Consider the following 24,822-nt stretch of genomic DNA (forward strand, 5'->3'; position numbering starts at 1 on the left):
GGGGCAGTAAAACTATATAGAAAACAGAAAACAGGAAGAGATCTCTTCCAGGCTACCACAGGCAGTGGTATCTTACAGTTGTTTTGTGTAGCCATCCCAGTGGTATCTGAATGTCATTAGATTGCTTGTTCCCTTTCTTCTTGTTGAAAGATTGTTTCAAAGCCTGATGGTGCTGATAAGTCAGAACCTTCTTCGAAGTTTCAGCCAAAAATTTGTTCCAAAATTCCATCACAATGGTGGCTCAAAACTGTCCTATGCTTGTTCCTTTCAGACTGACACATTATGACAGCAATTTTTGTTCTACCACCTAAGTAACCTTATCCCAGGACTTTTCGTTTAAAGGCACTCTTAGCTGAAGTACCGAAAGTGAATATTCACTAGCCATTGTGTATAAAGTTTAACTTTTAACAATAAATTAATTATTAATGAATGCAATATCATAACTTTTTGATCTAACATGATTATTTTTCATGTGAATTTTGGAAATACAAATCTCCTTTATAAAGCCTTTTATGTGTCAAAGTCTTAGCTGGCTTTCATTAGTGATAAGCTTCTTAAAATCATAGTTTAACGCTATATTTCAATCTAACTTCAAGAACATGTTGGCCAAAAAGTACAATTATTTCTAATGCAGAATGTTCAGACACAGTTTTTGACTGAGGAGTTCATACTCTGAAGTGATATGGAAGATCAAGTTGGCCACCAAAAAGGAGCCTATACTACTAACAGCCTATACTAGACTAATGGGAGTGTTGCAATTGTATCAAGTGTTTCATATTTCACTAATTAGTATACTTGAGCATCTCAGTAACAAACAGAACACTTTTACAATAACATTTCAAAAACTATATTTCAGTCATGAAAATTAGGTTCAAGCTGACAAACAGGGTTTCATAACAAAGAAATGGCTAAATCATACTATTACTTGCAGTAAAATTAAATTGACCTGTGTTACCAGTTTGTTCACTGCTGGGGTGAAACAGCATCATCTGTTCTAATATTTTCTTTTAACAGCTAAGAAGTCATTTGCGAAATAGTATTCTTTCCCAGGACATGAGTTGCTAGAAATTGGAGTGCAGAAATACATGTGCAAAGAAAAAAATAACAAGGCTCTCAAAGGATCTTTTTCTGAGATTTTGTGAGAACTGTCCAATTAAACACATACTAAATGTTCATTTACTTCCACATCCTCAGCTCTTTCTGCCCTGTGACTCTGCTCTGGGTTAGGAAGGCGTCCCTGCAGCGTCCTTCCCCTGCTCTGTTCAGGCACACTAGACCGCAGTGGAGGGGCAGAATGTTGCCTTGAACTGGAGACAGATGCCTGCCGTGGGGATAGCAAAGAGCTTCCAGGCTTTGCAGGAGGCCCTGGGGAGCTCTGGGAGATGCTTTCAGTGACATTTTTCCTGTTCGAAAGCTGGCAAATTATGTTACCTTCTGAGGAGGGAGGACCAAAGACAGGCTTTTGTTTTTCTGTTTAGGCAGCAGAAAAGCAAAAAGAAATGAAATTGCAGCTGACTCTTAAGATTACAGGGAAACCTTCTTTACTACTAATTTCAGGTCATTATATCTGCAAGTGGAATCATAAATCTAGCTCAAATAATTCCAGATAAAAGCAAAATTAATAGATTCATTTGAAAACCTAGAGACACTCCCTACTTTTCATTCTTTAAATCAGATAATCTGAGGTTCCATTCAGTTTCAGCTAAGTGCATGTGTACAGTGCCAATAAAACTTCCAGTGATAATTTGTAAAAAACACTTTCTATTAAAAAAATACTGTTTATTAAAGAACAGATGTTTATAAAACTCTAATAACTCAGCCAAGTGGAAACAGATTAACAATACAGAAAGGAATTTTTCTAAATATGCACCAAATATAGATTTGTTTATTTTTATTTCTTTACTGTTGCTGGGTGGAGATTTAGAACTTTGCAAATACTTATCCCAAGTTTCTAGGTATAACAAAAAAAGCATTTCTCCCCTCAGCCATGTGTTCTTAAAAATATTGCAGCTGAATAAGACCATACTGCTTTTTTTGACTGAAAAAACCCAAACAAACTTGTGTGCTTTGTCATATTTTGTATTTCCAAAAGAACTTTTCTTTGACACAACAAAATTAACAAAATATACAAAATTAGTTGCTCAAAACCACGTCAAACATAAATATTTTAAGTTCTTAAAATTCACTTTTGTAAGGTAGTACGTAATTGGAATTTTTAAAACCTAGCAATCTTTTGGGCATTTTTTCCTGAGATTTTGAGGGAGTCATTGTGTCATGTAAACAGAGTTACATAGAAGGAAAAAGGTTAGAAGTTTTACTGCAATATGGTTCTCACCTTAGAATGTACTGACAGAAAAGAAAATGTGACAATTAACTAATGATAATATTGATAACAGATGGGCTACCTCTGGTTCTGTCTGTCCAATAGCACTAGTTGCAAATGACTGTTTAAAACTTCTCTTAGTGTGAGGGTTTTGTTCTTAAAGCTGCAGTTTTAACAAGGTGTCATCTAATTTTTAATTTGGTTTTTTCATTAGCTAAATAGGTTCAAAAATTCTTCTCAATTGTGAATACTAGTCTAACCAGTAAACTTAATAGAAATAGAAAGGGTATTTTTCAACTAGTAAATCATTAATATTTATTAGTTATTCATTTTTTATTTGTTCTTTATCATAATGCCTAAAATATTTTGCAACAAACTTCAAATCCTTTAAAAATTACTACACATTTATGTTTGCAGAAATACAGATCTAAGCAAGTATTCTGAGGGATTTTACTTAAGTTGCAAGTTTTGAGTTTAATTATAAGAAAATGTGGGCCTTTCATCCTTTGTTTCTCAATTACAAACCTTTGGTCATTAAATATGTCATTTGAAAATACAAGGTGGGGGAAGTGGGTTGATAAAACATTTAAGACTGACCTGTGTAGGTTACCTGAAGAAGGTGATTACTGTATTTCTGGTCAGGTATTTTTTCTGATACAATCTTTTTCTTGGAAGCAATGTGATCCAGAATATAATGGATTAAGCTGAATAAAATATTTTTTCTTCAGCTACAAGCATTTTCTGTATTTTTCTAAAACTTCCTCTGTACTTCTACCAGCTGCTGGCATCAAATGGTTAAAGCACCCCTTGAGAGACTTTCCCCAGTGTCTGTGAATGTGAGGCTACTTCCAGTTGTTTGAAGACCCCACTTACTTTTGTTTTCTGATCACAGGTCAACAGCAGATACAAGAGCAGACTATATTGGTCTGCCCACTGATCTTCCCCCATCGTCTCTCTTGTGACTCCTGACCCGTCCCAAAGCAGAACTCCATGCATTCCAGCTGCTCTCCATCACAAAGACAGCAACCCTCCCTCATTGCCTTCCTATATCACCCTTTCTAAAGAGCCTTCCTAAGAGCTGTAGCACTCCAGTCCTGTGAGCCATCCCACCATATCTTCATGATCCCAGCAAGGCCATAGCCCTTGAGCTGCACACTGACTTCTCATTCTGGTTTGTTCCCCATGCTGCACACATCTCAGTGTACAAGCATTGCAGAGGAACATTATCCACACCCAAGGGTTAAAATTCCCCAGAAAAAGTTTGAGAGGTTTCCCCATAAGACTGTTGTGCAGGCATTTTGTTCTTTACTCATTGTTCATTGCTGGTTCAGACATGTATAAAAATTTCACTGCAGACAGACAATTATCCTTAATTTCTAATACTACTGACAACTGTATCTGTCCTCACCTTTCTTTCTTCCAAGATGCATATTTGAGAATGAGCATCAGAATTTATCCTGAGAACCTCTGTCTGAAGGCTCTGGCTTATTCTGTTTAGGCCAAAATTACACCCAGGCACAGGTCTTCCACACTGCAGGTGAAGTCTTTAAAGTTGTGCTATATTAAAATTCAGAAAAAGTAAAACTCCCTCTGAATGGGTAAATGCATGTCCAAACTGAAAATTCACAGTACAGCACTAACAATTTTCCAAATGGAGATTAACGTATGTAAAAAGCTGGTACTACACCAGGAGGAGGGTCAGTTCTGTGGCTGTTGCCCAGCACATGCTGCTCAAATGCACAAACTCCCAAAAGTTGCAGGAGAGCATTCTACAGACAGCAGCACACCACCCTGATCCTCTTTTTTTCTGCTGTCATGGAATTCGTGTCTCCCACTGCTATTATCCTTTACAGTCCAACACTGACTATGCTCTGGTTCAAATTTCTGAAACTCTGTTCCACATAAACTGCTCTGGACATGGGTTCTAATTTAGACAGCAAAAAGTAATGGCTTGATCTAGTAAGGCTATATTTGATTTTTGTTTGTTTTGTTTATAATTTTAAAAGGAGCTAAGCAATATTAATTTCTCTTGTATGATGGCAAGGCATTGCTGAGGGGAACACATCCAGTTTCGTATTTGATATGGAAGAACAATGTGGTCTGTTAGAGATTAGTCAGCAAAAGGCCAAGGCCCAAGCACGGCAGAAGATGAGCTGCAGGGGCAGATGAGTCTTTAGAACACAAAGGACCAAAGTATTTGCTTTTGATATTACCTCTTCATCTTTCAGGTAGTAATTGCTAAACCTATTTTTCAAGCTTTGCTTGTAATAAACCCTGTGTTAAATACCTCTGTTATTCTGTTCTGATAATTCAGGTAAAGTGATAAGTGTTTCATGAAAATTTTACCTTTTTCTATTTGTGTTTATGATTTTTTTATTTTAATATTGTAAGTAAGAGCTGAAAACAGTAGAAATGACTGATTGCTTCCTGTAACCCCAAAAGACAGCTATTACCTGGAGCAATGTCCTTGGACAATTTCTGAATTAAAAAAAAACCAACAACAACAACAAAAAAAATCCACAAAAAGCCATCAGCATGAAAACTTTAGTTGAAACAACATCTGTTTTCAAGGACTTCCTCAGTCATGCTGTTTCCCTTGCAAGGTAAGCTGGTGTATTCTGACTCCCCAGGTTGTGGTACTGCAACATTAGGAAAACCCTTCGTGGCAGGCATCTGTTCAGTTGTAGTTCATACATAGGAAATATGTATGAACTACATATTTTAAACTCCAGATACGAACTCATAAAGGAATTACTCCTTTAAAATTTGACAGGGAATAAATTATTTCAATATAGTTGTCACTAACTTTTTTTGGTTTTGTAAGTTGTTCTCAGAGATTCTTGCCACAAGGTCTGTAATATTTATATTGATAAATAAGAAGTATTTACTCTTTGGAAAATAGTTGAGAAGATAGTTTTATTCGACTTAGTACAAGGAGTTAAAAGTAGTGTTTTTTGAACTGCAATGATTACCATAATTTTTCAGCAAGTGTAAAGTACTTATGATTGAACCTAAGTACAAAATATTATTAATGATTAAGTACAAGATTTAAAAATTCTAGGTAAATTGTGGTGGTTTTAAAATGCTGAGGGTATAAACATAACAGGGTGGGGAAAAATTTTGCTACGAAAATATAGAATTAAAATGCAGTCCTGTTGCCTGCTACAATATGCTGCAGGAGTTCCCTATAGCATTACCTTCCTGTGGTTATTGCTTTAGGCTCGCCATTCCAATGAAAGCAGTGAGCTTTCAAATTAAAAAAAAAGTCCCTGCTTTTATTGGTAAATTTATGTCAACACAACATGAAAAGGAATTAGTAAGTAGTCCAAAATGCTCTATGATACATACATTATCCATTTACATATTTTTCATAGCTGGTGTCTTTTGTTAATTCAGGAATATACATAGCAGATTATTTAACCCCACCAAGGTTCATATGTTGTACATGCCAGTTTCACAAACTGAGTTTCACAGGTTTAAGATTAACATATGTTCTACACAGTGTGTTGTAACACAGACAATCTACTGTGACAATCCATTTGCAAACTTTGCATTAAAAATACAAGGTAAACCATATTAACAGTCATATTGTAGTAATGTAATTATTTTCAATTCTTGTTTAATTCACTAAGACACTCCTGTTCTGCTGTATGGCAGGAGCTTTTTTTTGCTTTGTTTTTTTGGTTTCATATTTGACATTCCTCTCAGGAGCTGACTTAATGCTGAATGTGTTTTTCAGTGATAGAGAGATTGCTCCCTTGAGCCAGCACAAATGAAACCTGAAAACTAGAAATATATGGAACTATCCAAAAGTACTTTTGACTAGTCAGCATGCTGAGTACTCTTCTAATGCCTTACTGCACATTCTCTTACAGTCTGCTGCAATAAACTGGGCTTGAATGGTTTATGTTCAGTAAGAAGTTTTGCTGCTGCCTATCAATAGCAGTGCATGAAGTTCTACATTATGTCATGTTGTAGGCAAAATGTAACATGACACATCCTAATGTTAAAGGCATGCAGTAATAGAGACCAGGAAACTGCCTACATGGATATAACCTGACAGGTGCAAGCTTACTTTGCCCAGCCTTAAACTGATGGGACATGAGCCAGCTATGGTTGGGAAACCACATAAATGTGTTGGTACAGAGATTTAAGCAGCAGTTCTGCAAATCAGAACCAGCTTTTGTCCATCATGACTGAAGTGAGCCAAATCAAACTTAGCTCTGTAAATATGTTGCTGTCATTACTGTGTCTACAGGTAGAGCTATTTTTATTATTTGGATAAAGCCTATATTTTTTGTTCATGTGCGTCTATCTCCTTATTCCTTGGTTTAAATCAGATTCCTGATGAAAATAATACCCACAACTTCATATTGATTTCACTTTAAGTTTGTATTTTAAAGTCTTTGAAGCCTTGTAAATTACTTGCTGTGAAATGAATGCAAAACAGGGAACTTCTTTCCAACACCATCATGTTAGCTTCCTTTTTGCATCATCTCTTACACAGTAAGGAATCAAAAGAATTGACTAAGGTGCCAAGAGAATTCCTTCATAAATAGCTTCCAAAATATTCACAGTAAGAAATACAATTTGCAAAGTTACAGTAGGAACAAATTGTACCCACTTTTCCGTGCATGTTTTCTTTCTTCTATTTTCTCCATGTCAGTCTACTGTAGGAACATAAATAAGACAATTTGGAAATATTTATATAGAATTCCTTGCAAAAAGATGTGCAGGCTAACATGTTACATTCTTATAGGAAAGATTAGTGAATGGGATTTTTTAAAATTCCATTTTGTTCATCTGTAGGATTCAGTAGTGGAATTTTCCTTCCAGTAAAACATCATGTTAGCAATTCTTGCTGGCTGTTTGTTACTCTTAATTCTTCTCACTTCCTCCTGTGCCAAGTAGTTCAAACAGGAGATCAAAACAACATAAATCTGTGATACTAATACTTTCTGCTCTATCTCTCCTTCATTTTGCCACCTATACAAAAATCTCTCTTTTATTTTTGAAGACACAACTTGTCCCAGTATTTTCATGTACTGTTGTTATCTAACATTACTCAGACTGAAATGAAGCTTTTTCTCTCTCTTCAGCTTCTTTGTCTTTCTTTTTCACATATTATAATAATAGTTTCAGCAAAAGCAGAGTGAAAACTCAGCAACTTTTGTCAGGGTCTTCTGTCTCATACAATGTCCTTTTGACTTTTCCCTTTACACTTCTACCTTTTCTCAGTGCTTCCCTCAATGGCCTATTTTTCACCCATCTTTCACAGGAGCCAAAGACTGTACATTTCCCCCTTCTCATTACTTGCCCCAATCTGTTTTAATGTCAGAGATTCACAAACCTTACATTTCCATTCATTTAACTTTGGCAAGTTCTGCATTTTCCTGCCCTATTTTTTTTTTAACCTTGAAATTTGCAAAAGCCTGACTTCTCTTTTTTGTTCAAGTCATTCATGCTTTGCCTCCAAAAATGTAAACATCACTCTAATATACTCCCCATTCACCTAGGTTTATAATCTGTCTCTCAGACATAATTCTGCCCTCACTTTGAGATGAGAGTCCTGAACAGATTCCAGTCTTTCAGGGACAAAGTCTTGTATTATCACAGAGGTGATAAATGAGCAAGAGTTACACATTACCAACTGGCAGGTGATAAACCCATCAAAAATACAGCAAACAAGATTTGCTAAGGCAGCTCTTTCCAGTCCCCAGATGTTCCTGAGTTCCTCACTCAGTGGTAGTTCATCACCCTTGCTGGTTGCAGGGACATTGTCACCAAGAGTGAAAGCTTCCTGGAGAAAATTCAGTCAATCCCTTTTTCCTCATTTTAACCACAGGCTGCAAGCTGACTAAAATGGTCCCTATATTTTTTTTTCCTCCTTCTCATGCAAGAAAATCCAGCTTCTGGTACTCTTCCACTCACTTCACAGTAAATCTAGAAGCCAGTTTTAGGTATCAAGTTAGCTGGAATAAAAATGAGTTAATTGGGTTAAAGTAAATTGAGCTTAAATGCAGCAAAGAACAAGCCTAGATAAGAGGATTATGCTTGCAAAGGCTCTCTTTGCAGAACTGGAGATTGTGCAACCAAACTCTGCAGAAAACGGTAGAATTTTGGTTGCAGATAGAGGCCAGTTTGATTCAGCAGAATCTTTGAAAGAGTATATAGCATACTTGAATGTAGAAATTCTTTAATCCTGAATATACATTTTGAACCTGCTCAGCTGTTTTAGAATAAATTTCTTAACAAAGGTTTGCTTTCTATTCCTAGTGTGCTGTTGCATATGTATAGGTTTATATTCTGAGATTATCATAGGTAATCAAGTCGGTTGGAATAAAATACTAATTATGTTGGGACACAGCTGTACTATACACAGATAATTGAATTTATATTTCATCTATGGTAAATTCCCAGTGCTACAAAATATCTTACACTAAGCACATTTATTAGAAATCAGAAGGAAAATAAAAATCAATTCCATTCATTTCAACTGTAGCTTACAGATACAATTTTGCAAAATTCTAAAAACTCCTTTTAACACCAGAGCATTCCTTTTTGTGTTGCATAGATTCCCTATAATCAAGCTCTCATTTACAGGCCTGACATGACTGACTGCACTAGAAAAGTCCTCCATTATTGAATGACAGGAGATAAACCCATCAATAGGTGTAACAGGCAAATGAGAACTATTCGAAGAGTAATGTTATCCTATTTCTGTCAGAAAGTGTGAGAAAATGACCAAGAGTTTATAATATTTACAAAGACAATTATGGTTTGGAAGTAGATTTTTTTTAAATTCTTCTTGTAAGGTCATCTCTTTACTCTGTAGCTGCAGCAGTGAATTTGACTTTTCATAAATTGTAGGTTTTATCAAGAATGTGGTAAAACATTTTATCAAGTTATCTCCCTCAAATCAGTGACATGAAGCTAGGAGGCTGGAAATTCTTTTCCCCTCATTTCCAATAACACGTGTTAGTATTTGCAGTCACAAATAGATAGTGCCTTTACTCTTCTTGCCCCTCCCCTGAAAGACCACAGATATCTATACATATGTATATAACCATACATATAGCATGCATGTACTGAAGAAAAGCAATTCACTTTGTCTTCTTTTTTCAATGTTTTATTTCATGTTCCAAATATTTTTGCCTATATACTATGGGAGGTGATCAGTTTAAATGTACAGGATAATATTACAAAAAAGTAAAAGCAAAGTTTCAGATGTAACAGCTAAATAAAGATGTGGATAATTTTTAGGGGATTTTTTCTTACATTCAATTTTAAATACTCTGATAGCTTTTTATCCAGACAGTTTAAAAAAATTAATTACTTATTTAACATTTCCCCAAAGATTTCTCTGTAAGTAAAATGGGCTCAACACCCTCTACCCAACCTCCAGTCTCATCCCCCTTTCCCTGGGGACCAAGGCAAGTCTTCTTTACCACCAATTATATTGGGTTTTTCACAAGACAATTTTCTCACTCTATACGTGGAATTCATATATCTTGCCCATTCCTAATGACAAGTCTATCAATGTTTTGTTGTGAAGTCATTATGGTCCTGATGCCTGTTTTTGACCACATTGTCATGTTCCTCATATATTCACTTTAAATGACAATTAGTCACCACTGCAACAGTAGTGGTCCTGTAGTTCTCTTCAAAGGGCAGAACGAGCATTGTCATGGTATTCTCTGATACTCGGGCCATCTTCGTAGGCAAGGTATATAAATGATTTGCCTTAAGCTTAAGAACACGGCTTTAGGAACTGTATCTCCTTCTGCTATATATCCTTTTCAGAACTTACATCATTTTTATGTTAATCATTGAGTCCCACCATCTTTCTGTTTTTGTAGACTTCAGTGTCCTGCAGAGGGAGAGAGTATACACATGAACTGATATTTATGTAAAATTACATCTACGGCCTCTTCTAAGATCTGCCAACTGAGACAGGAATAACCAACACAAGTATCTATGTAAAATTTGGTAAGAATGTGACTTCTAGGATGTCTGCAACAAAACTTACATTCATAGACTCTCACATGTTTCTTACAAAAACAATTGAGGAATCTACTGTAGAGGAATGAGTTAGAGTGCAATATATTTGAGGAATTGGTAGTAAAAGATACAAATGTGAGCCTGCCTCTTCTAGTGGTTTGGATGGTGGTTCCAGTGAAAGCTCTATTTGGTTTGTATTGGGAGGTGCTGGCTGTTGGTATTTTAGATATCGCTCCTATAATCTGTCTCCTTCTCACTGTCTTTCACCTCCCTTCCCTCTTTTTCCTATTTCCTTCTATCTCCCTCTCTTCCTCACATTTACTGCTAAATATAATCCATGATGTTGACTTCAGCATATGATCTCATTTGCACCTCAATTCAAGAAGAGGCATCTCTCTAATAATCATAATAATCAGATCTTAACACCACCTTGAAACATTGTGTAAGAATTTCAATGTAATAAAACTGTAATTACCAAAGCCTTCACATGTCCACAAGAAACATATTTTAGAAGTGTAAGGCAGGGTGGCCTAAGAGTGCAATTTATTGTAAAGGGTCTGTATTTGATGCCCCCCACTCTACTTTAGAAGTAGCACTTCTGTTCTGAAATGCCATGAAGCCGAACTCTTGAACTATTTGATAGATACCTGTAATGCACTTATCTTACAAAACCAAAACAACAAGTTACAAAGCAGTAAATACTAGAAGAGATTGGATTAGCAAATCATATTATTCAAAAAAATTATTTCTTATTGGCTTCCAGAAAACACTAGATTATGCTTTCATGTAACACTTACATACTATACATATATGTTTATATAGTAACTTTAAAGTTATATACAGTGTCATATATATAAACAGCATTGTACAGAGAGAGTGTGTTTTATTTCTGTATGTAATACTACAGAAAAAAAAGTATAGCTGTGAGGACAGGTCTGAAGTTATATTTCTAATACAGAAAGATAATGTTTATGCATAAATGAAACATAATCAAACACGTGGTTTTGGTGTTCTTCATGGTAACTGTAAAATGGATGAGAAAGTATAGTTAGAGAAGTTACAAAAAAAGAAAGAAACTGTTTCCTGCAAAATAGGAATCTTTCTTTCAAGTTACTTGTGTAGGAGAGGTCTGGACAGCAGCATAAAGTGTTTAATGACATGTGCTTGAACATCAAAAGCTTAAAAGAGTAATTGGACTCCTTATGCAAATTTTATAAGACCCTTTTGCCTGTCTCCAATCTTTCTATAGCCTTCATATCTCTCAGTGATCCTGGCTTTACTCCCCACTCCGTTATGCTGTGTTCTACAAGGACTTCAGATGATCCCTTATGCGCTTGAAGTTTCAAACAGTATTTTATTTTATGGACAGATACAAAAGTGGGGAGAAATATAAACAAACAAGTAAAATATCATTGTTATATTTGTTCAGTTTGTTCTCTTTATCTATTTAACAAGTAGACTACATATCAAAGTAGATTTGAAGTAATTAAGCAATGTCTTCAAAAGTATTTCAGGAAAAAAGACTGATTTTTTCAGCCCAGGCATAACTATTGACTGATTTCATTGTCTCTATATGCAGTTCTTTCCAAGCAGGCATGAGGTTTTCAACATGGATACGACTTCTTTAATTTTTTTTTCTACTAAAAATTTCTTGCTTTTTTTTTTTGCTATTAACAATTAAAAGGCACAGATTCACACATCAGTGTGGATCAGTAACACTTTTTTGCAAAAGAAAAAAGAGGTCAAATTTTAAAAGGGACATAGTTAGCCTTAAATTCTGTTACTGTGTGGATGAAGTCTGACAGGAGGACACACTGGCTATCTATTCTGTATTAAAAGTGAAGAGGTGAAAATAACTCTGCACCCAAATCCTGTCAGTTACATGAAGATGAATAAACTAAGAAACTGAGAATCCCTTCCTGCAGGGCCATTCAATTTAGAGCAGTGGAAAGTTTCATTTAAACTATAACAGGTTTTAGAAAGTCTACAAAAGTGTGACTTTGTTGTCATCCTTTTATATTCAGTGAGGAATATTCATGTCTGAAGTTACGCGTCACTGACTGCTGTGTGAATGGGGTTATCTGTCTCACAGATACTCTCAGAAGCCAGGCAGTAATCCCAAGGAAACGCCATTGTTTTTATTTAATTAACAATTTTTATTATGTCTTGTAACTGTCTTGTAACCAGCATTGTCCCCGTAAGGACTTTCTGCCTTCTCAAAGAAAAATAATTTTGCATTATTTATATATGTGAGTGAAGTCCCTGCCCCTGGAGTCCTTTGTATGTGAATAGATTTCTGTACCCACGTGCCCAGCTTTATCCCACAGCTTCTGGATCTTGGCCAGAAATGTTCTCTATTCATGGAGGTTGCAAAGGTATTTTTAATAGTATGTGCCACAGATTTGGCATAATTTCAATTTCAGAATTCTGCAATTTCCATTATAAAGCTTGCGATACATCTATACATGCGTTCAGTGACACAGGCACTGCACACTGCATCCAGATCTTGTGAACACCCCAGACTAAATTAAATAATTTAATATTTGAATTTGAGACTGGGCAATATTTTCTTTGGTTAGGACAGCAGTTTTCTGATTAATGTTTTTAATTTTAAGCAAGGTCTAATACATACAATAATAAAAGTGACAGTTCAGCTTATAATGAGTTAAGGATGTTTCTGAGAATACACAAGAGGTTTATAAGAGACTTCCAAAGTTTATTTTTACAGAACAGAAGCCCACAAATTAATACAAATACATTTTTTTCATATTTTACTATGTTTGTGTAACTTTAGCTTTAATAATCTCAACACTGCATTATGAATAGTGCTTGCACTTTCAAGGCTGTGTTCCAGTTAAAATAGTAAAATAACATTAAAGAGTAAAATAGTATTTGCAACCAGCTGCAGTGATAACGAGGAGGAAAGTAACACATACAGGATTGGTAATGGTACAGTTCCATGGATGTTAATAACAAAAATACAAAAGAAAGAAAGAATGTAGGTGTCCTATATATACACACACCACAATTTTTAGAACTTGCTCAACTTTGATGGATGTCAGTGGTGCTGCTCTTCATACACAGAATTCGAAGCTCCCATTTGGACATGGTTTACACTTTCCTCTATTGACACACTTTTTCTGACACTGGAGGAGGAGGAGCAGCCAGGATCTTTCTCACTCTTTTGTGTTGGCCTTAACTAATGTGGAGGATCTCTGTTTGGTGAGATGGAGCGTGGCATTGTCCTTAATCTTTCATCCCAGCATCTGTGTCTGTCCAATGCCAAGTGGGTGAAATTAATCTCCTGCAGTACAAATAAGATTCTTAAAAACAGTAGTCCAATAAAATTGTTCTGTTAAGTACTGTTAGGTTTACAAAAACAGCTTTTCAGATGTTAGACCTTTTCTTCAGAGTTCACAGATGTCAGGAAAAAATAGCCTGTGTCAGTGGAGATTGTACCTTGTGACAATAAATGTATTTAATGTGGGGTGGATGGAAGTCTTGATCCTCATGGAGAGGTAAACATAAATAGATACCCACTGTGTTTTTTCTATTTTCCCTGACTGACCTCCACTGATGTAGGTGAGCTTTCCTCTTGTGATATTTTCCAGGTTATATAAAAAGAGATTTTTTGTTTGGGCCTCCTGGCTGAAATGATGAAACATAAAGCCTGTTCTCAGGCTGTGGAAGCCTGATGGATGTGGAGCAGCTGGCGGGCTGCAACTTGGGCTCCAAAAAGAAGCCTGAGAGATGCAATTGGTGCTATGGTTAAAAGTGAAAGATTAATAAATTTTTCTGCTTTAGACAGATGTATAGAAATCTGCACAATGTAAATTTGCTGATTCAAATACTTTTGAGAAGATATATAGAGATGATTTAGTGGAGCGGAACATTAGAATTAGGTATTTTCTGGTAAACGGAACTGGTATCTAACTCAGAAAGGGAGTGATATCTTAAAAGAACCTTATAATATTTTTGCTTTTTAAATATCTGGTATCTGAGCGAGCCTGTGCTGCAAATAACTGAGGTATGCAGATCTTGCCAAAAAAAAAAAAAAAATACAAAGCAAGTTATTGAACAAGAAATGCAGAGTGGAAAGTGAAAAACTTGATATGAAGAGGACAGAAAAGTGGAAGTCTGTGATGCAGCAAAGGAGTGGTGAAATAAAATGAGGAAAAGCCACAAAATAAAGAAAGGAAGTGCTGCCATCAACAAGCACAGCACAAAACCCAAGAAGAAGTAGTATTTAAATGGGCTAGATCCAAATAACACATTACTGTCTGTTGGTTTCTCTAACAAGATAAAAACAGTTTTCCTATGAGGCTGATTTCATAAGGAAAGCAAAGAGTATGTTTTGAGGGAATGCCCTAAAATAAAAACCTCATATAACTTTAAGAGCAACAAAAAATATTTATGACCCCAAGTGGGGCAAAGACTTCTTTTTCTAAGCGGGAAAAGTTGGCAAAAAAAACATAGAGAGAAAAATATTACTTAGGGAATAATGGACCAGGTAAGAAATAAGGATAAAATTACATGATTTCTCCTGATTTTCTCTATTATTACATAATAGTCTCAGATTTATTCTGAGACTAATTCAGAATATTCAAATTCAACAGGTAGGCTATAAATATAGAATTCTTGAGTTGAGAATTTATCTTGAAAAATTTTACTCAGTAGGTAAACTCAAAATGCAGATGTAACTGCATCTTTCATTCAGTGAAGTAATTCCATGACTTGCAAATCAGTTTCCTACAGAAAAATTGAATTTTGATTGCTTTGTATTAAGGTTTTATTAGTCCATAATATCCCATTTTATGTGGACATACAGAAGGACATTCTAGGAACAACCTTATAAGTGGGACAGAACCTTAAAGCATAACAATGGATTAAGGATTCCCCAAAAACATTTATTCTGTCTGGATTCTATGTGTGACACAATCATGGTACATATTGAGAGGGCATGGATAGTGTCTCTTCTTTCTTGTTGTCTGAGTTCATAAGACATTTTGTAGTGTCTTACTTTGAAAACTCTAGCTTATCATCAGACTGGTTAAGAGTAGCCAAGAAGTTCAAAAGTTCCTTTGTGGACACTATAAGCATAAAGGCAGTACAATCAAAAAAACCTAATTTCCTTTAATTTGTTTAGTAATTTTTGTACATAAAAAATAATTTCACCATAAAGAAAATAGATTTAAAAAAATAGGGGGGGTATATTTGAGAACATTTGCACATTTATATATTTCTTGTTTACTTAATGGAAAAAATTAGACTGGAGCTTGAACCATGTCTGTCCTGTGCATATTGTGTTAACAGAAGATATTTTACTTAGAAGTCTTACATTTAGTTTTAGAGATTCTACTATGTTGCATTTCCAGCTTTCTAGCTTCATAGGTGTCATGTAGCTGAAATAATATAGTAACTATTAGATATGAATTTTAGAAATTATCTGAAGTATGGTTTATATAATCTTTATACAGTGCAGGAAATTAAAACCAAAGTAAGGTAAGATCTATGAATATGGAGAAAATTGTCCTTAATACGTTTCCTGTACATGTCCTTAAAATTACTTTACTGGTAAGCTTTTTGGAGTGAATGCTTATATTCTTATTGCATAGTTCCCTTTTAATATTTTTTTTTCCCAATAATGCTGATATATAATACTGGGCAGTTATAGTACTGCCTAGAACTGGTTTTAATATAATTTAAACTTGTTTTCAACGATCGACCAGGACGTAAAAGGAGTGCTCAAAGGCGGCTGCAGTACAACTAACGCGTTGCAGGAGCAGGGAGCGTTCTGTTCTCCCTCTCTGAGGCAGAGCCGCGGCCGTGCACCCTCGGGCCCTTGGCGCCGGGGCAGCGGCGGGGCCCGAGGGCAATCCCGGCCGGGCCCCAGGGCAATCCCCGCCGGCCCGAGGGCAATCCCGGCGGGGCCCCAGGGCAATCCCGGCCGGGCCCCAGGGCAATCCCGGCCGGCCCGGGGCTGCGCTGCCCTGAGGCGGCCCCTCCTCTCCCTGTGGCCGCCCCTCCTCTCCCTGTGGCCACCAGCCCCGGATGGCCCCGCTGCCGCACCGCAGAAAGCAAAAAAGAACCACTCTCCTGTGGCATGGCTCCGGACATCCTTCTGGCTGTTAAAGTCCAGGTTTTTTCCCAGCAAGCAAGGGGAGAAGGGCGGGACCCACACCTGGGATCTCTTTGGTGCGGCGGCACCTGGATGCCTCCGATGGCCCCCGCAGCCACATGTGGCTCCTCACCTGGCCCCAGCCCTTGGTCCCAAGCCCTTTGTAGTCATTATTGTCTCCTTGCATTGTTCTTCTGAAATCATAGGTGCTTGCTCGTACTTTTAAATTCCAAGTCACCTTTCCATGTCCAAAATTCTCATAACTGCTGGGGTTTTATAAACAGGATTGCTCCAATTCCTGCAAAAATTTTGTCCTCTGGTGACTACATAACTCAGTCCCACGCTTTTCCTCAAGGTTACTGACAGTGTACTGAGACAACTGCAGGAAATATTTCCTCAATTTTTGCAGCAGAGAACTTGGCATGTAAAGTTAATGAGGAATGAGAGGAGACTTGCTCTGCTACATGGGGGTACCAGCTGCAGAGTCTGAAGGCTCCTTTCCGCTGAAGGTTCCTCCCAGCAGTCCATCACACTACACGAGACAGTCAGGTGAGGGATTTTATGTCCTGAAATGCCTTAAAAGGCTGAACTGAGGACAATCCTCAAAGGCCTTTGAGCATTTCTAGAGGGAAATATTTCAAGGTATGCAAAAATATATAATAAGTTGTGCTGAAAAGAAATGTATTTTATCCAAAAAGTCATAATAATGATTTGGGTGTATATGAATTGCAGCCAGTTTAAACACAGGCAAACAGATTGAACTTTTATTGTTGTGAATACAGACCATATTCTCATTTATATTCTTTGATTGAAAATAATTGTTATTTTGTGTATAATTGCCATAATTTATCACATTGTTAAAATTTTCCAGTAATGTTCTACTATTTGTCTACAGTTCCGCTCTAATTGCACATAATTAATTATTCACTTTGTTCAATTGCTAATTGCCTTTTAATATACACTTAAATATAAATATAAAAATACCACTTCAAAGAGAATAGAAACATAGTTTGTTAAACTTTTTATATCTGTTATAATTGTGGCTTCATAGAGTGAGGGATTGGTAAAAGTGTTAAAACAGTAGGTCATGTCTTAGTAAACTAGGAGGCCCTTGTCAGACATGGAGTTGAACACTGTCCCCAAGGGTGATGGAAAAGGTGGCGGTAGTTCATGCCTTCTTTGCCTGAGTCTTTAACAGAGAGACCAGGGCAGTCAGTTCCCCGAGCTGGTCAGGCAGCAGGGACGGGGAAGCAGAACAGATCCCCTGCAATGCAGGAGGCAGTGCTGACACACCTGCTGCAACTTAGACACTCGCAAATCTGTGGGGCCAGATGGGATTCACCTGAGGGTACTTACTGGACTGGTGAAAGAGCTCTCTGAAACACTCTCCATCATTTGTCATTAGTCCTGGTTAACTGGTGAGGTTCTGAATGATCAGAGGTTGGTCTGTGTGATAACCAACTACAAGAAGGGTTGTAAGGAGAATCCAGGGAACTGCAAACCTGACTCCAGTGCCAGGGAAGGCTATGGAACAGGTAAGAGTGCAATCACATGGCATGTACAGGGCATCCAGGGGATTAGGCAAGGCTAGCCAGCAAGAGTTTAGGAAGGGCAGGTCCTGCTTGACCAACCTGATGTCCCTTTATGAACTGATGGCCCATTTACTGGATGAGGGAGAGACTGTGGAGGTAGCAAGGTGGGGTTCAGTCTCTTCACCCAGGCAACTAGTGGCAGGATATAAGAAAATGACCTCAAGCTGTGCCCGAGGTTTGGACTGAACTTGAGGAAGAATTGCTTCACTGAAATGGTGGTTAAACACTGAAATGGGCTGCCAAGGAAGGTGATGGAGTCAACATCCCTGGAGGTGTTCAAGGAATGATGGGGTGTGGCACTAAATTCTAGTGTTTACTGGTGTTTGGGTCAAGTGATCTTAAAGGCCTTTTACAACCTTAATGTATCTTTGATTCTATGAATTCCCATGCTTGGTTTCTATACAATTGAGTGTAGTTAAGAGCTACATAACCAGGTAAATTATAGTGTATGATGTGACAGCTTATCAGAGGAATAAACAAAAATTTGGTTTAAAATATCAATAATCTTATTCTAACCTCCCTGCAAATACAGTATTGTCCTGAGGCTGAAAAGGGAAGGCCCCCACTTTGGCACACCACCACTTGATTATAAAGGACTGGTTTGTGGCACTGTCAGAGCCATGGTATTGCCTGTTCTAGTGAAGGGATTTTGTATGACTGCAGAGAAAGCAAAACACTTAATGATTCCTCAGTGCACCAATTACCATAAGTAAGAGTCTATGATATAGCTCAAAATTACACCTTGAAATTCAATTTATAAAACCACGTTTTGAAAAAAACTCAATAATAGTCTAAGCAGAAGAAAATCTTGGCATCAAAGTAGGCATCATTTTCCTGAATCTAGCTGCCTTTAAAATTTAGAATTATCTCATAATCAAGTAGTTATTAAAATCCTAACATATACCTGTTAGTCGTGGTGCATATTTTTGTGCATATAAATATACATATGTGCATGTATGTCTACATTTCTAGACCAACAATCAGGAATAAATTTGAGAGTCTACCTGACCTGGAATTAGCATGCTGCACATCAGTAATTAGTTTGCTTGCTAGCATGTCTCAGATACTAATAAGGGCTGTTGCAACAGAGATAGTTGAAAAATTTGGGTGGGTTAATTAGCTTTAAAATACAATACCATGTATATGTATTTTATCATAATTATTTTGAGACCAATACTAACTGAAGAACAGAGTTTAATGGACTTATAAATGGACATGAACAAACTGTACCTCAAAGATGGTTGCAGCTCACTTAGGATTCAGAATGCCATCCCATTTTCATTCTCAGTATGAATTGAGTTTCTATTGTACAGTACATAAATGATTTTCCTCGACTTTTTAAAAGGCAATATGTATTAATATTTTAAACTGAAGTAATTGCTTCTTGTTCAGCAATGGGTTTCATTTATGAGTGTTTATCCCTAGCAAATGGAAAGTATGGTTAATCTAAGTTAAAAATGGATTCTTTAAATAGCTCTAATTGCGTTCTGTTTATATTTGTATGTTTTAGACTCTTAAGATTTAATCAGTAGCAGTTCTAACAAACCATAATGTTTATTAGCTGGTTTTAAATTATTCTTATGGATGATAGTTCAATGAGAAAATAAATGATGATTTGCCTACTATAATGCATGGTAAATAAAAGATGGACCTGCACAGAAAATAAAAATTACATATTATATCACTTGATTTTTATATTAGAAGTACAGACAGAATGGAAGAAAACTTGAAACAGGAAAGGGAACGGCTTCTATTTCTAATTTCACATATGCAGATTCTTTGTCATTTTTGCATGTTTGTTTGGTTGGATCAAAACTTTGGAATGTTATTGTTGTTTTAACTCTATTTTGCATCAATCATAACAATTTGTTACTACATGCTGGCACTTTTGTAGATGCTACTAACTTTACACTCCCAAATCATACCTTGTATGAGGACTAGGTACCAACTTATTTCTGAAGCCTCTATTTTATCTTGCCTAAACACCCTGAAAGTAAGGAGATGAATTAATAGATAACCAGAAAGTTTTTTCACAATTAAGTGTGCATATCAATAGAAAGACATAATGCAAAGTATATAATAGAATAAAGTGATAATCTGAAATCCTTTAATTACTCCTGTATAAATAATACATAAGGACAAACTGAAAACTAATTATCTTATGTCTAACATTATATTTAATGAGATCACTTTTTAAAAATAAACCATCAAAATATTTTGCATCAAATACTTTGAAATGTAGTACTAAAATATGTTAAATGTTGAAAGGTAGAAGAAAGTATCAGTTCTTTAAAGTAATGAATCCAAAATAAAAGTGTGTCTGGATTATATTGGTGTTATATATCTCTAGGCATTCAGGGTAGTTCTGCTGTTCAGGGTAACCAAAACCTGGTTGCTTAATGACATGGAGCCAAATTCCCTGGTTGGATCTGCAATGTTCTTGTGATTTCTGGCAACAGGTTAGAAAGAGGCTATTTCAGAACACGTTTGCCTGGAAGTGCTCCAAAAGGTTGGTCTGTTCAGGATTATCAAAATGCTGTGCCAAGAAATGTCTGACGTACTGTGTGTGATCCCAGGAAGATGGCGGTGAGTGGGCAGGGTGTGCCAGCTCCAGATTATCTGAATTCTTTCATAAGGGGAACTGTCAGCCATCAGCAGAGTTGTATTTGCTTCAATAAAATAGGATTTTATTGATGTAGCTGAATTCTATCAATCCAAAAGTGGGCAGTGACACTATATATTTGTTTAATGTTTTCAATTGGTCTTCTGTGGACATAAAATCTTACAATCACGATATGCACTTGTGGATTTCTCTCCACTTCTCTCCCACCTCCTCAATAACTTTAAAACACGAATGATTCAACTAAATTTGACAGAGGCTAGAGGTCTCAAAAATACTTATGTTCTTACAAGCTCCAGGAAAAAAGAACACGTATAACCTCTGAGTGCCCTGTTATACAGAAAATAGGCAACAGGAGATTAATCTCCAGTTAGACACTGGAGAATCCATTTAGGGGAAAAAGAGCAATACAAACCTCCTAACTGCAAGAAAGCCTTCACTGTCTTTAAACAGCTTAATCAACAACAAGTCATAATCACATGAAAACCTGATTTTTCTTCTGGTAGACTAGAGTTAGTATGTTATGAACATTTAGAGGAAAAGAATACCTCTGAATTGGTTAAAAAAATTTAATGTCTAATTCTAACCTTTTCACTGGTGATGTTGAAAGCATTCTTTGAAATACAGATTTTTTTTACGACCTGCACCCTATTCTGTTTCTGTTACATTTACAGTGTCATTAAATGGAATAGCACTTTTCTCCTTGTTGAGCTTATTTGATTGAAAAAACCTCAAGGTTTAATAAAATCTAACTTTGAATTAATTGATTAAAGCCAAGTCTCTTAAAATATGTGATTTCCCTCTGTGGTTCAGGTTATCTTATCTTGTCTAGTGTTGTTCAAAGCCCTATGAAGATTTGCAAGTTACCAATAGAATATAAAATTAATTTACACAAATCTATTTTATTTTAATTTCTCTTAATAAAATTATAATGTTCTGATTGTAAAGTAAGGATTTGCCTTTGGGTATACGAATGCTCCTGGGTTTCTTACTGGAAGTTAACCATAGCAGTGAATTCTCTGCTCTAAAAAGAGGTGCTGACAGAAGGTTAAATAATGTAATTTTAGATGTTTAGGTCTTACTTATTCTCAACCATGGAAAATATTAATAAAAGGTAGTATTACAAAAACAATTAGATTTTGTCCTTTTCCACTGTAGGGAGAGATTTTTACTTACAATGAACAGGAAAATTCAGACAGGATTCCCTCACTAAGATGACAGCGGTTGTAGAGTTGGAAGAGCTCAGCTTTGCTCCTGTAAATAAATATTCATGGAAGACTAGGACATTATATATGCTTCTTAAATTTAGCTTTGAATTTAGCTGCCAGCTATGTTGACGCCAACACCTCCCAAATGTGAAAGCCTCAACCTTGTTCAAACATGATTTTGGAAATTTATTCATCCTTTATATGTCAGATTTTTTTTTTCCATTATAGTAAAAGTAAACACTTTCCAAGTTTAAAGACATATGTGGAATGCTAAAAGTTTGGTCCACAGAAATCACCACCCCGTGCTCAGGGTGAGTCTGGCCAGTAAATTGCTGGAGCCTAATCCAGTCATCTGGAAAAAGTAATTCTGTACAACTGTCCTATTAATGCCCAATACTGAAAGCAGAACTTTGGGCTAGGTCAAGCGCTGGTCTAAAACATTGCAGCTGATTTTATATTGTGTTTCATGGTCAATGTCTCAAAGTCTGTTGCTTTTCATTTTGCTTTCCAAATAACTCTGAAGACATATATTCCAAATCTCATTGCAGAAGATTAAATCAGGAACATAAACCTACTGGAAATGCCTTAAATAACAGTTCGCCATTATTTGAGGGATGGTCTTTCTCACTTTCTTCATGCTAGAACTGTTATACATTGTATAAATAGTTTGTATCCTGATAAATAGGGAAAATTATTGCCTCACTGGGTGTGGTACTCAGTTGAGATGTTTGGTTATAGTTAAGGAGAGAGAGAAGACTTTTAGTCCTTGCCATATGGTTCCCTCAATCACTGTCCTCTTTTATGGTTTTGACAGTCACTTTCATTCTGTAGAAATTTTCTGTTTGGCATCAGGTCAGATTTCCTGGTATAGGTGATGGTTGTTTCGCAACACAGGCAAGGTGCAGTTTTCAAAGACTTAGAGGAGGACTAAAAATCACTTTATGGCTTTATGGGGAGCAGGAAACTTCTCGAATCTTCTGAAAATGTTGTGGGGTATCACTGCCCATATGTTGTGGGAGGCATGACAGTGCCCTCATGAAAAAAAAGAGAGGTGGCAAAGAATTTGCAGCAGTCATGTATGCCATTTAGCTTAATTTCTGTAAAGATCATAAATATGTAAAGCAAACTGTCCAATATTCTTCTGTCTCTAGATACTTATATTTCATACATATGGAATCTTATCTAGACAGAGCCTTTTTTTTAAATTATGATTGCATTTTTTCCCCTTTAGATTTAAATTTTAAAAGAAATTCTGTGTACCCAAGGTCATATTTTTAAGTGTGTTCTCCATGCCATTGCCCCTAATAACCAATGCTCATGGATTCTGTATTGACTCACATGATGACACTTTACCACACTGCTGTGTTTCTTCGACCCACCTTGGAAATTGCATTAGCTCACTATAGATTTTGCACAGAAGTTCAAATAGATTTAAATTTATTCATATGCCCTGTGATTCTGGGGATGTTTTCCTCTTTTGTTTTGCAAACGTGACATTTGCTTTCCAGTCCTCCAGCTTGAATAGATTTTGCAGTTTGAGAAAAGCAGTGGGGAAAACATGACTGTACTCCTTACCAGTTCTTTCTAATGGTTCTTCTGTTGTTCATTTTGTTTGTCCTATGTTATAGAATCAAACCCTGCATCACCAAGATTAGAAATAACTAAAACCTCCTCATTTTGACTGGATAGACATTGCTATGCCAGAGTTACTTGCCTTTTTAAATAGTTAACTGCATACAGTTATATTCCTTGCCATATTTGCCTGCATTCATATAATTGTGAGTGAAAAATGTTACAAGACAAAGACATACTTTCAGCATTTTAGAAAGCTGTTCAAATAGTGCATTGCTAACATCTCAGTATGTGGAGGTCCCATGTGATTCCACCATTCAAGAGAAGTTCTTTCATATGTGATTAATTCCAAGATCCATTTAATCCACCACATTATGGTGGTCAATTTGGGGCATCTGTGCTGATGAAAATGGCTTTTGATTGTACCTAAATGGCTTTTACATGCAGTACTCCATGCCAGTTTACTCTCCAGTTCAAAGTGAGATAAAATAGAAGCCATTTTCTGGATAGGGCTTTTTTTTTTTCCTTTTTTCCCCCTGGTTAGCTAATCAGAATTTATATCTTATATCAAATTAGCTGTTTTGCAATGTGTGATTTAGAAATATTCCTAGATACTTCTGGGTATTTCTCCTTTAAAATTTAGACCAGTGGCATTTTGATTTTATTTATCATCACTTTTTCTGTGGTACATATTAACGTTAATCATTTCATTACTAAACAAATGATCCATCATTTACATGTTGGCTCAAATAAGAATGTACATGTGCAGAAAAACAGACGCACTGGCCAGAGAATTTAGTATGTTCTCTTTTAGAAATGTGCTGCATGAAGAGACTTTTCTTTAAAGCCAGAGTGTGTGTTAGAGATTTGGCCTTATTCCTCACTTCCTAAACTCTAAAATTCACCTTTCAAATGATTTTCAGTGTGCTGGACATCTGGGTGTGAAATGAATTGCTGTCTTGGCCAAGAGACAGATTGTAAAATGACTCTGTAAGGATTAAGCCCTGGGTGACTACCTGATAGAATGATGCAGTCAGTCTTAACTGAGCGATTCATCTGATGTCACTCAAAAAAAAAAAAAAAACAGGGTTGGTAGTGGTAAGGTAGATTTAAATTTAGCTTCCAGCTTTAGTTATCTAGTAATAATTCACAGACTTTTCTCCCCAGAAATTCTTGTAGTCTCTTAGGCTTCTAAACAAATCATAATTCTGGTTGCCACTCTGTCTAAGGATTGAAAAAAGAGAGAAGAAAGAAAGAGGTTTTTTGATATCTTTTTGAAATTAGTAGAGGAATTGATAGTGTTATATTATTCTTTATTTTTTATTTTAGACCTAAAAAAATGGCAAGTATTGCAAATGAATAAAAAGGTACTGCTATGTTTAATTGTT

General features: G+C 36.2%; 1 protein-coding gene across 25 annotated transcripts in view; it reads left to right on the top strand.

The window, feature by feature from the left end:
* Positions 1 to 24,822, top strand: part of TENM3 (teneurin transmembrane protein 3) — a 1,290,895-nt gene that overhangs the window by 766,502 nt on the left and 499,571 nt on the right. The gene's annotated exons all lie outside the window — the stretch shown is intronic.

The sequence above is a fragment of the Passer domesticus genome, chromosome 4, assembly GCF_036417665.1.
Source record: "Passer domesticus isolate bPasDom1 chromosome 4, bPasDom1.hap1, whole genome shotgun sequence".
NCBI lineage: Eukaryota > Metazoa > Chordata > Aves > Passeriformes > Passeridae > Passer > Passer domesticus.